The 12,500-nt window shown below is 36.8% G+C and overlaps 1 protein-coding gene across 1 annotated transcript in view; it reads right to left on the bottom strand.

Moving 5' to 3' along the window:
- LOC144969108 (sodium-dependent dopamine transporter-like) overlaps window positions 1-12,500 on the bottom strand; it is a 142,880-nt gene that overhangs the window by 122,645 nt on the left and 7,735 nt on the right. The window contains exon 2 of the mRNA XM_078908166.1: window positions 1-170. This exon is cut by the window's left edge and continues 131 nt beyond it. The gene's annotated coding sequence lies outside the window, so the exon portion shown is untranslated. The remainder of the gene's footprint in view (window positions 171-12,500) is intronic.

Genomic DNA, 12,500 nt, shown 5'->3' with positions numbered 1-12,500 from the left:
GAGCACTTGCTTTAAATGGTTGTATTATTTTATCCTGTATTAAATTATCGGTATGGGTCTTGAAGATAATGGTGCTGCTATCAATGTTGATATAACAGAACACTACACAGAAATTCCTGGAAATCCTCGTCAGCAATTGAGTCACCTCACTCCTGATGATTGCTAAATATCTGGTAAAATGAAAGATTAGAAAAAACACACAAGCTTTGACATATTCAGATATATCCAATAAATTTACTCAAAGTTATTAACCCTCTCCTTACCAACCACAGGGAAATCTACACATTCGTTACGATACAACCAAAGATTTTATCATTCAGATTTCTTATGAACATCACAAAATTTAAAGACATTTTTATTGTTATAGCTATAAAAAATTGACACTGTATTATAGAGCTCATTTTGATTAATAATATTGTGTTAAGAATGTACTTGTTGGATTTCTGTTTGAGTAAGAAAATTATATTTTTGTGTTGGGTGGGCGTGACGTTTTGGGGGAAAACTCTGAAAATGGATGGTATGGAGAAAGTTAAGATTAGTTTTCATGTTGCAACCCAAGAACAACGTCACTTATCACGTTGTGCGAGACATTAACTTGTATCGAGTTTAAGTTTTTAAAATCTACAATGACAAACGTTGTTACGGGCATGGTTATCATTTTGCACTTAGAAATATTAGTAAAGAGCTTCTTTTTATTTTATTTTTTTGCTAAGGATTAATTGTTGCACTGCCCAAAGCGGGACTTGACCATTCGGCTTACAGATCTCAAGTCGAATTCCATACCACTAGACTACGATGTCCAACAAAATAACGTGAAGCGTTAGATGCTTATTGTCGAGCTGGGAATACAATTACAATTGCCCGTTTTAAAAATATATCTGCATTATCATCCCCTTGGTCAGTAATGTGATTTTGGAATTTTAGGGATGTAATTTTGGCATTTCATTTTTGTTCCTAAAATCTTAACCTGTATTATGAAATTATTTTCTTCAAACACACACACACACATACACACACAAACACACACACACACACACACACAAACACAAAAACACACACACACATACACACACACACACACACACACACCCATTCTTCACATCAGGAAATGTTAAGTATATATATATTAAACACAAAATACTGATTTCACCTTGACCTAAAATTCATTTATTCATATGACCTTTATATTACGAAATAATACTGCGGTCTTTCACAGCCCTTAGACACATGGAGCGGAATTATCCCGTGTTATTTAGCGATAAAAAGACTTTGACCATTGTTAGCTACCTATTGGAAAGGACGCTGGTCCATCGCAATATTTTAGTATCGCCAAATCTATCTCAGGCACTGATAGCTTGAGGTCAGGAAAAAAATCCCCGACTTCACTAGAGACAAATATAGGTTCTTTTGCTAGTCCAGGAACTGCTCTACCAACTAAGCTATTGAGACTCTCAAAATGATACTGTGAAATAATTTCAAGAGACTTCCTGTATTTTATTCCCTTTTTTCAATTTTAACAAGATCAATATATCTCATACGACCTTTCAGAAAACTGTGATGGCCCATGAATTATTCAGGTAACATTGAGTATTAAGTACTTGATGTAACTCCCTTTGTTCAAAATACCAAACCCGCAAAAGTCGACGTCTGAATTTAACCAGTTAACTGCCGTACTCGAGAAGAACTCGTATTTAAAAATTTGGCCAGAAAACTCGTCCTTCAAATATCGATCGATTTAAATGACCCTCATCTTGGCAATAACTCTCACATCTGAGACTTCACGAAGTCCCAGGATTGAGAGTTTTTGCAAAGATAAGAGTCATTTAAATTGATCGATATTTGAAGCTGGCCAATTTTTAAAATCGAGTTTTCTAGAGTACGGCAGTTAGATACTTAAAAATACTTACTATACTATAAAAGGTTGTTTATGACAACAAAACAATGCATTATTTTTTACATTTTGGCTATAAAAAATCATTTATTTCTAACATCAATTGATAAAAATGACTATCTCAAACCTGAGAGTTCAAAGGCGTGGTTTGTTTGAGACTTTTTGACAAGTTGAGGACCATTTCAATTGATCGATGATTAAAGCAGAAATGTCCTAGCCAAAATGGAGAGAAAACGTTGAACCATAGCGTACGTCAGAACAGGCCGCAACTCTAAGAATTGACTGAGAGGCCTCGGTGTAAAATGGATTTTTTCCCCGGAATAAGTTTGCTTTATCATCATAACCAAAGGTAGAGGTACCTAAATGAGCCAGTGAAATGGAGAGAAAAATAAAGTGAGTATAGATGTGTCTTATATAGATAGAATGCGCTTGGCCAAGGAGTTCACAACATTGCCATCCGGAAGTAGAACGGACCAACACACAAACTCTGTGTAACCATGAACTTTTAAAGTCTGGTTAATACAGTTTAGTGAGAACAACTCACAAACGCGGATGGCAAAAACAATAACAAAGGCCTGAGTGACGTCATATGCATACTATCTATATAAGGGAACAACACAAAACAAACAACGTTGTTTGTTTTGTGTTGTTCCCTTATATATAAGTTACATCTATGCTCACTTTATTTTCTCTTTATTATCATAGTGCGTTATCTACATCATGTTTATAAGAGCTATCCTTTCTAAAACATCCTATAACATTTTCAACAATTTATGTGTACACGGTGACATGCAATTTGTACAGGCACAGTGTTTAAGGTCAACTAGGAGATACACGTTTTCGTCCTGTAGGAGGATGTAAAAAGCATTTAAAATAGAAACACACCCAGGGAACTTATTCAAGTTTCAAACACAAGTCACTCGACTCAAGTGTGAATAAGGACGTGTTCGATGGCATAAAACAATATTGTTAAAATATGAATACAAAAAGGATATCTAACAGGCAACTTGCACTTTATGGATTGGAAATTTGATTTTAATTGGAATATTGGAAACAAGGGGAAATAAAGGTGAAGACGGGTGGATCGAACACACTGGGGCATTTGTATGTTATAATATATAGAATTACATTCTTATTTACCAGCTTCCATGCGTCACCATAGGGAGCCGTCGCCTAAGGCATTCAAAGTAATATAGATAATCTGTCAGAGAAACGCCCGTGTCAACAGAATTCGCCCATAGTGTTCGGATGAACAAACTGGAAGATTAATGATCTTGTTTAAGGCGGCAAAAACAAAACAATTTCATAAGTAGGACTCGAACCACCCCCTCCCCCCCCCCCCTCCCCACACCTCTCAGGTTATATAGCCTTATACTAATACCATATTCGCGTGGTCACCGCACTTCCACTATTTAAATAATATGTTCTATTCATTTGCCTCTCCAAAAGCTCAAAGCAAGAGACGACATTCTCAAACCACGAACACTGTGATAAACACCAGTTGGAAGTTACCTCAAGAGTTTTTATAAATGATTCTTAAAACTAAAACAGCAAAACAATGATTGCCTTACGACGTCAAAATATGGGTAACAATATGGTTTGCATTGTTATTTTTACTTTCTGATATAGAAATCACCAACCACAATGAATGGGATTTGTAAGCCATATTATTAGACCAATCGGACACTTTTTGCCGCCTCAAAAATAAAGTGACTGTTAAACACCCGTTCTTAAAAGGTAGGTCTCTGGAAGACAAACCCACAGTACTCTGATTTTAATCCTTTTTATTTCCGCTTTGGCCAGTATTTTTCCCTCTTCAAATACTGATAGAATAAGATGACTCTCAACGAATCCTCAGATTTTAAACATGATACTTCCAGTTGTCCAAATTTCTTAACTGTTACCCTTTGTCTCAAAACGGTATTAAGTCGGGATGACTGAGATGCTGAAAATTGAATTTGTAGCCAGAAATATCATACTTAAGTTGAGTTTGTTTGCTTTATAGAGGAGAAAGAGTGTCATATTTTACTGTGCTAAATTCCAACGTTTCATAATTTTGACCAGTTTGACTATAATTTGACTTATTAGCATCGGGTCCATCCCGACATAATACCGTTTTGAGACGTTTGGTCACAATTTGGAGACCCTTGAGAAGTGTTGACCCATGGAGTGTCATCTTCATCTATCGATATTTGAAATTTAAATGTTCTGGACAAAGTGAATCAGCATGTGCTTTGACTGAATGTTGTTTATACAGGAATGTCATGTGACTGCACACGAACTCTCCCATGGCGAGACTAGATTATGTCACCCACCACTTCAAATCGGTAACAAGACGGGGGGAACTAAAATTGATCGGTTTGTGTGCAGCATGAATCCAAAATTCGAACGCCAACGTTTTGAGAGTTTGAGTTAGTTTCCGATACTCGATATGTGCGGCTATGTGGTCTAGTGGTATGACACTCGCTTTCGGATCGGAAGGTCCTGGGTTCGAGCCTCGCTCGACGCATAGTTGAGTCCTTGGAAAAGACTCTTTACTCACATTCTCTCACCGTACTCAGGTGTAAAATGAGTACCTGGCCGTTAACAGCGTTGTCTTTGTCCGAAAAATTGTAATATCGCCTAACAGGCGTCATGTCTCGTCCTACATGTTAAATGTTGCTGTTGACCAGGGACCCCTTGTAAAGCGCTTTGAGCACGTTAAGTGGATATTGCTCTATATAAAAGCTCAATGATACTTTTTCTTAGTCGCTTGACTTTTGCCGACATGACGGTAGCCAGATTGTTTTATTGATTCATTTGTATATTTGGTTACAAAAATAAAGCACCGTGGTGATTGGTCAAGTTCATGTCAAAATGTAAATGTAACCGTGGCGATATTATCAAGTTGATAGATATCGTATGCATAACCGATTATAGCGGACTTTTCGTCTATTTTAACGGATATATTTTGGAGTTTTAATGACAATAATCAATCATAAAAGCCTGGCATATGAAATTGGAAATGTGATTGTTCTCTGATGTAGCCATTGGCAATGTCATCTTAATTATTCATTGAATCCAAAGTATTGAAAAATGGAACTTTGATTACACTCAGAATAAATTACTGTATCTCCAATGAAAAAAACAAACAAACAAAAACAATAATAACAACAACAACAATACCAGTAACAATTAGAACAAAAACAACAACAACAATACCAGTAACAATAACAACAAAAACAACAATACCAGTAACAATAACAACAAAAACAACAACAACAATACCAGTAACAATAACAACAAAAACAACAACAACAACAATACCAGTAACAATAACAACAAAAACAACAATACCAGTAACAATAACAACAAAAACAACAACAACAACAATACCAGTAACAATAACAACAAAAACAACAATACCAGTAACAATAACAACAAAAACAACAACAATAACAATACCAGTAACAATAACAACAACAATACCAGTAACAATAACAACAAAAACAACAACAACGACAACACCAGTAACATTAACAACAAAAACAACAACAATACCAGTAACAATAACAACAAAAACAACAACAACAACAATACCAGTAACAATAACAACAAAAACAACAACAACGACAACACCAGTAACAATAACAACAAAAACAACAACAACAATACCAGTGACAATAACAACAAAAACAACAACAATTACAATACCAGTAACAATAAAAACAAAAACAACAACAACAACATAAAATAGAATCTCTTATCATTTTCATTCTAAATTGACATATCATCCTCTACTCAAGTCACCCCGAAATGATATGACATTGAGGCAACGGTCAGAAATTTATCCAAATCAAATATTCTTCCATTAGACGTGTGGTTAGAATTGCCTACCAGACCGTTTTCACCAAGAAAATAGAAGGAGTGTTGCAGCTCGGACTTCTTTGTATTCAGAGTGCTACCCGTATGTCTCTGTTACAGCTTTCTGTGTGAAAACTACAAATTATCTTATGTTATAGTTGTCTCTGTTCGGAAAAAAGTGTAATATCGCCATCATGTAACGTCCTCCATGTTAAGTGTTGCTGTTGGCCAGGAACCCCTTGTAAAGCGCTTTGTGCACGTTTAGTGGATATTGCGCTATATAAAAGCTAAAACTCAAGTTCAGGCCTGAAAACAGGAATATTTCTGAATGAATTTGATGTTTAACTCGGAATCTTAATATCTATATAGGAGGACACTCTGAATGTAAATAAAAGAAACACTCCAAAACGATTGGACAGGAAGCAACCCCTGGTTGACATCCTGTCCAGGTGAAGGACACAGAAATAAAACAGCTTCTACCTTGTCGACACGTCTTGGATGACTAGAAAGGTTGATAAAGGCTATGTGGTCTAGTGGTATGAGACTCGCTTTCGGATCGGAAGGTCCTGGGTTCGACCCTCGCGCTAGGCGCATCGTTGAGACCTTGGAAAAGGCTCTTTACTCACATTCTCTCACCGTACTCAGGTGTAAAATGAGTACCTGGCCGTTGTCTTTGTCCGAAAAATTGTAATATCGCCTAACAGGCGTCATGTCCTATCCTCCATGTTAAATGGTGCTGTTGACCAGGGACCCCTTGTAAATCGCTCTGAGCCCATTTAGTGGATATTGCGCTATATAAAACTCAAAGCTCAATTTTTAGTAAAGCATACCCTGACAGAACAGCAGGCCGAAGACGTTGGGCCAGACGGCGTAACCGCCGAACACGAAAACTGAGCATCATGCATCCATCCCCTTCCCACTTCAATCATTTAAAAACGTAAATTGGATACAATAGTCTGATGTCACGCCGCCCGGCAACGGCGGCCATCTTGGTTCAAAACAAAGAAAATCATTACTCTTTATTCTTCACGCTGGCGAGAACTATTCATATGCCTTGTGATCAGAATGTGTAAAAGTCAAAACATGATCAAATTTATGTTTTTTTTCCTCTGGATACGCTTTTATGTTCGTCGGAGAAATATTTCATACGGGCGTCCGTTACCATGCGTCATTAGGAAGGAAGTGACGTTACGACTGTTGAAGAGTATTAAATTATTAAGATAAAAATATATGACCTCACGGAATGGAGTGAATATCGTTTCTAAATCGTGCGAATACTTCACGTCGTACCTAATACTGATCATTTAATTTGGACATGAAATTCATTTTCGTTCATTAGTCATTAGTCTATTCCAGTGGTTCCCGAAATCTCAGTTGGTAGATCACGCTCTCCACACAAAAAGGACCGAGATCAATCCCGGCGGGTGAGGTCAACTATTTTTTTCTACCCCCCCCCCCCCCCACCCCCCCCCCCCCCCCCCCCCCCCCCCCCCCCCAGCACCCACCACTCTCCTCTGTCCAACCGCCAGTGATTGGGTAACTTAACTGGGTTTATTAGATTTTGCGGAAGCCATTTTGCGACAGATATGCCAGCGTTTGCTTTCATAATAATAATAAATCAGCTTTTATATAGCGCAATATCCACTAAATATGCTCAAAGCGCTTTACAAGGGGTCCCTGGTCAAGAGCAACATAAACATGTAGGACGGGACATGACGCCTGTTAGGCGATATTACAATTTTTCGGACAAAGACAACGCTGTTAACGGCCACGTAATCATTTTACACCTTAGTACGGTGAGAGAATGTGAGTAAAGAGCCTTTTTCAAGGGCTCAACTATTCGCCGAGAGCGAGGCTCGAACCCAGGACCTTCCGATCCGAAAGCGAGTGTCATACAACTAGACCACATAGCCGCTACAGAAACCCATACTAGTGCCACACTGACAAGGGTCACATATTATTTTCATATTATAAAACATCATTTGGCCTCTACCCGCCCCTTAAACAGTGAAAAAAAAACATTGAGCTTTTATATAGCGCAATATCCACTAAACGTGCTCAAAGCGCTTTACAGGGGGTCCCTGACCAACAGTAACATTTAACATGTAGAACGAGACATGACGCCTGTTAGGCGATATTACAATTTTTTCCGACATAGACAACGCTGTTACCGGCCAGGTACTCATTCAACACCTGAGTACGGTGAGTAACTGAGGACCTTCCGATCCGAAAGCGAGTATCATACCACTAGACCACATAGCCGCACGTGTCGCGTAAATATAATATTATCACGTTGACAAAATTGTGCCGCCAGATTATGAAGCGTTAATTTCCAAGAAAAATTAGATTCTTCAAAAGGAAGTATCATTTAAATATATTTGAACAGGTCTTTTATTCAAAGATGGAATCGGAATCAATAGCGGGCTAGAATAAATTATTTATTATCAACACGTCTGGATTCCAAAAAGCAAGAGTATATTCTTCTTTGTTCCCATTAAAATACGAGTCTGATAAATCTAGTGATATCTGACCATTTGATGATGGAGATCGCAAACAGATAATGTATGGTTTTATATGCCAGTCAATTTCATCATTTTATGTTTCTAAATTTTTATTATTATTATTAATAATAATAATAATAATAATAATAATAATGATAAGGTGAAATAATACTTTTTTTTTAAAACCCGAAATCATTAACTAATTGGCCTCGAGGAAAGACACCGCAGACTCGGCAATTCGTCTCTCGGGTCAATGTCATTCTTGATATCGGTCAAAAATCATACTAGCGTCCCATCGTACTCGAAGGGGTATTTTATCCTGATAAATAATTAGGTGCAGGGAATTAATTTTATTGTCACAAATATAAAATGTGTGGTTAATTTCTAATCTCACCGATGGAGAACAAATACAATTTCTTACATTTTAGAAGTCCGCGCTCCTTGTCATTTTCTTTCTAAAGGGAATGATTATAGCGGAAGAGTAGCGTCCCTTGATTGGACGTCACCGGCGGAAAAGTTATTAGAGAGAGAATGTCATGTTGGTTGTGCGCATGCGTCTCTAGTCCTCGCTTCCGTAGACACTTCACCGAAAGCGAGGACGAGAGAGACGCATGCGCAAAACCATGTTGACGTTCTCTCTGTAAGGTGATGTCCAATCAAGGGACGCTACTCTTCCGTTAATCTCATTCCTTTAAGTTGACACCTTTCAGTGTCCATCCCGACGTATTATCGTTTTAGACGTTGGATCATTTATCATTGTAGTCTAGTTGCACTTCACCAAAACTTATTGAACGGGCGGGGCCATGTCATGACTCCAAATTTAAGCATGATAATGAGTTTGACGATATTTTTTAACATTCCACAATCTAGGAATAATTGAGGATAAAGCCATTATTCCAGTTTGAAAATTTGCCACATAGTTCATAATTATAAAGTACTAAAAATGCTGTAGCTGGCGTTTGATCTTCACTCAAGCACCAGAACGCATCAGAATGACAGCAGATTAAACATTGAAATTCTGACTCTTCAGTGGTTTTCAGTGGTTTGTCAATACTGCACTGTCGCACTCTAAAAAAAAAAACCCCCAACATATTTTTTAAAATTTTGGCCAAAATATTAGGCCTTTAAATATCGACCTATAAAATGACTCTCAACTTGTGAACAGCTCGCAAACCTGGGACTTAATGGAAGTCTTGAAGGAAATTCCTGATCTGAGATTTTTTTTGACAAGCTGAGGTCATTTTGATTGATAGATATTTTAAGGACAAGTTTTCTGGCCAAAAGTGTTTAAATGTTTTGTCTTTTTTTCAGAGCACGCCAGTGCAGTATATTGACAAAACTACTTTTTAGATTATGGTCAGAGAGTTTTGACATCGCATATCGGTCGATCAAAATAACCCCAAACTTTTCAAAAATTCTAGACTTGTAAAAATATTAGACTTGTAACCGCAAACTTGTCAAAAAATTCTTAAACTTTGAAGTCTAGAGCTTCAAATGAATAAAATTTTTCTGCCTAGAATTTAAAAAGCTCTTCTGTCATTTTATGACGGGCAGAAAAATTATGCTCATTAATAAACCATGAACTTTAAGGCTGTTGAAGACATTTAAAATGTCATCATTTAAATCTTGTGCGATTACAGAATCAGAAATACTAATGAGGAAAGAGATTACTTTATAATGAAAATAAAGGTTCATAATAATAGAAATGATAGTTTACTGCTCACAAGTACTTAAAAAGTCCGTTCTTAATTTACATTCATTCATAAATCTCAGCCCAACACCAACACACCACTGAGCGGTCTCTTGCTATGATACTGGGCTTTCATCCCGTAGGTCGAAGGTTTGAGTCCCACTAAGGGAGATTAAGTACTTTGAAAAGGCCCTTTTCTCACATTTTCTCATCATAGAATGAGTACCTGATTGATAAAAAAGTCGTCTAAATAAAAAAGAAACTATAATAGTACCTTGAATACTGTACATCTCGTCCTACATGTTGAATGTTGTTGTTGACTTTGGACCTTTGAAACACGGTTTGAGCACATTTGATAAATATTGCTCTTTATATAAGTTCACGTTTAAACAATTGTATGTAAAAGACACACTCGAATACTAGTACTCAATTTTATTTTTAAAAATCCTTTATCTCAAAGTACCTCCAAGCAATAATAATTGCCACATATGAGGACATCAGAAAACTGTTTTAAAAATACAATAGTCGAGAGAAAGTTTGGGGAAGAAGAGGCAAGAAAAAGACAATGGATGGACACAGGACGTAACTGACTGGACAAGAAAGACACGAACAGAATACGACCTCATAGCCATTTGACAGATGGACATTCAACACAGTTGTGTGGAAGGATACTTCCGGAAAAGGTTACGTAGCTAGTGTGTGTGTGTATGTGTGTTTGTGTGTGTGCATGTGTGTGTGTCCGAGAGAGAGAGAGAGAGAGAGAGAGAGAGAGAGAGAGAAAGAAAGAAATAGATCTCGTATTTATGGATAATGATATTGCACGTATAATATAGAGCAAGATTTCAGTTTTACAAAAAAGATATTACACAAACTAAACTAACATTAAGATATCATTTGTTATGCTCTTGCAAAGAGTTCAGTTCAAATGTTTCCTGACATCAGATATTGTCATAACGACAGAAAAGCCCAAATTCTACAAGGACAAGTGACATCTCACAGGATAATAATATTATTATTGGATTGCCGGTTTCGTTTCTTTCTTCCGTCATAATTCTGAATAAAAAAAACATCCCAAAAATTCTGTCGACATCCCCAGTCGAGGTCGACAGATTTTTTGAGATGTTTATTTTTTCTTGTATTTTTCTTTCTTGCTCTGTCTGGCACCTTTCATGCATACTTGTTCAGTTCTGTATCTTACACCGGTTCCTGCTCCTTAATTTGATAGTCTTAGTATATGGCTTAGTCGACTTCTCACCATCATGCTTCTGATTTGACTTACTTCCCTTAGTATCTGGTTACTTGACTTCCAATTGTCATGATTCTGTTTAGATACCATACTCCTTCAGTTTCTGGCTTAGTTAAGAATCAATGCTATGCGTCTACTTTAGTAGATTGTCCACTATGTGTTTTATTTTATGACGGCTGTTGCGATAAATAGTTTTAGCCATCTTGTTTAATATATAACTTGTCCTTAGGGTTAATACTTTAATGGTCCTGAAAATGCTTTATTTGGTTAATTACTAGAAATGGCCGCTTTATTCATTTATTTCTATTTATCTTTCTGATTGTTTCTAATGTTCACCAGCGATGCAAGTATATTTTGAGAGAGCGCTCGACACTCGAAAGTTACGTCACAAATCCTGTGGTTCTGTCGATGAACGACTGAATCAAAATCAAACCTGAACTTGTAAACCGACAAAAGGAAATCGTTTGATTTTTCTTAACAAAGATTATTGACTCTTTATAAGTGGGTTCAGAGATACCTTAAAATTCAAAAAAAAAAATACGAAAAAGAGGCAAAACGAAAAACTTAAGAAGAAGAAGAAGAAGAAGAAGAAGAAGAAGAAGAAGAAGAAGAAGAAGAAGAAGAAGAAGAAGAAGAAGAAGAAACAATAGAGATTAGTTTCCAAGGTTTGAGTGTACATCCCATGCATATCCTTGCAACTTCGCTTACGATTTGTTTGTTTTTAAAAAGATGGCAGTACGAAACAAGACAATTATTTGTATCGTTTTAGAACCAATAAGCTTTAAAAACATTGAAATGCTCTGTGTAACTTCCAGGCATATATAACATTTTTCAAAGTCATATAAACAACATTCACTGTTTATTTGAACATTTTCGGTGCATATCGTTGTTTCAAGTTCTTGAATATCTAACACGCAAATAAGTGTGATAATCAAGATTTGTAGTACGAGGGTGGGCTGGAAAGTTTTGCTATTTTGATTTAAAACCCTAACATTCGGTATAACACTTTCTAATTACTTTGATGTGTCAGAATTTCTAAGATCTATGGCGTCCCTGTGTGAGGTGATCTCTTTTGTCCTATCAGCAACAGTCAAAACAAAAATTGAAAAGGCTGTACCAAAAGATATTCAATTCAAGCAGCCTGCTGTTATTGAATTTCGGAACGCTGAAGGCTGTTCAAAGAGTGAAATCCATACCAGAATGAAGCGTGTATATGGTGACACTTGTGTTGATTATAGCACCGTTTGGCGATGGGTAATAAGGTTCGTGGAAGAAGGAGACCCGATCAAAATAAACTTCAAGATCAGACTCTTTGCTGGAGGTCCCGAA

This window comes from Berghia stephanieae, chromosome 3 (genome assembly GCF_034508935.2).
Source record: "Berghia stephanieae isolate SIO BIC M18660-M18661 chromosome 3, UCSD_Bste_1.3, whole genome shotgun sequence".
Classification (NCBI taxonomy): Eukaryota; Metazoa; Mollusca; class Gastropoda; order Nudibranchia; family Aeolidiidae; genus Berghia; species Berghia stephanieae.
This window is presented reverse-complemented; position numbering and strand designations above follow the sequence as displayed.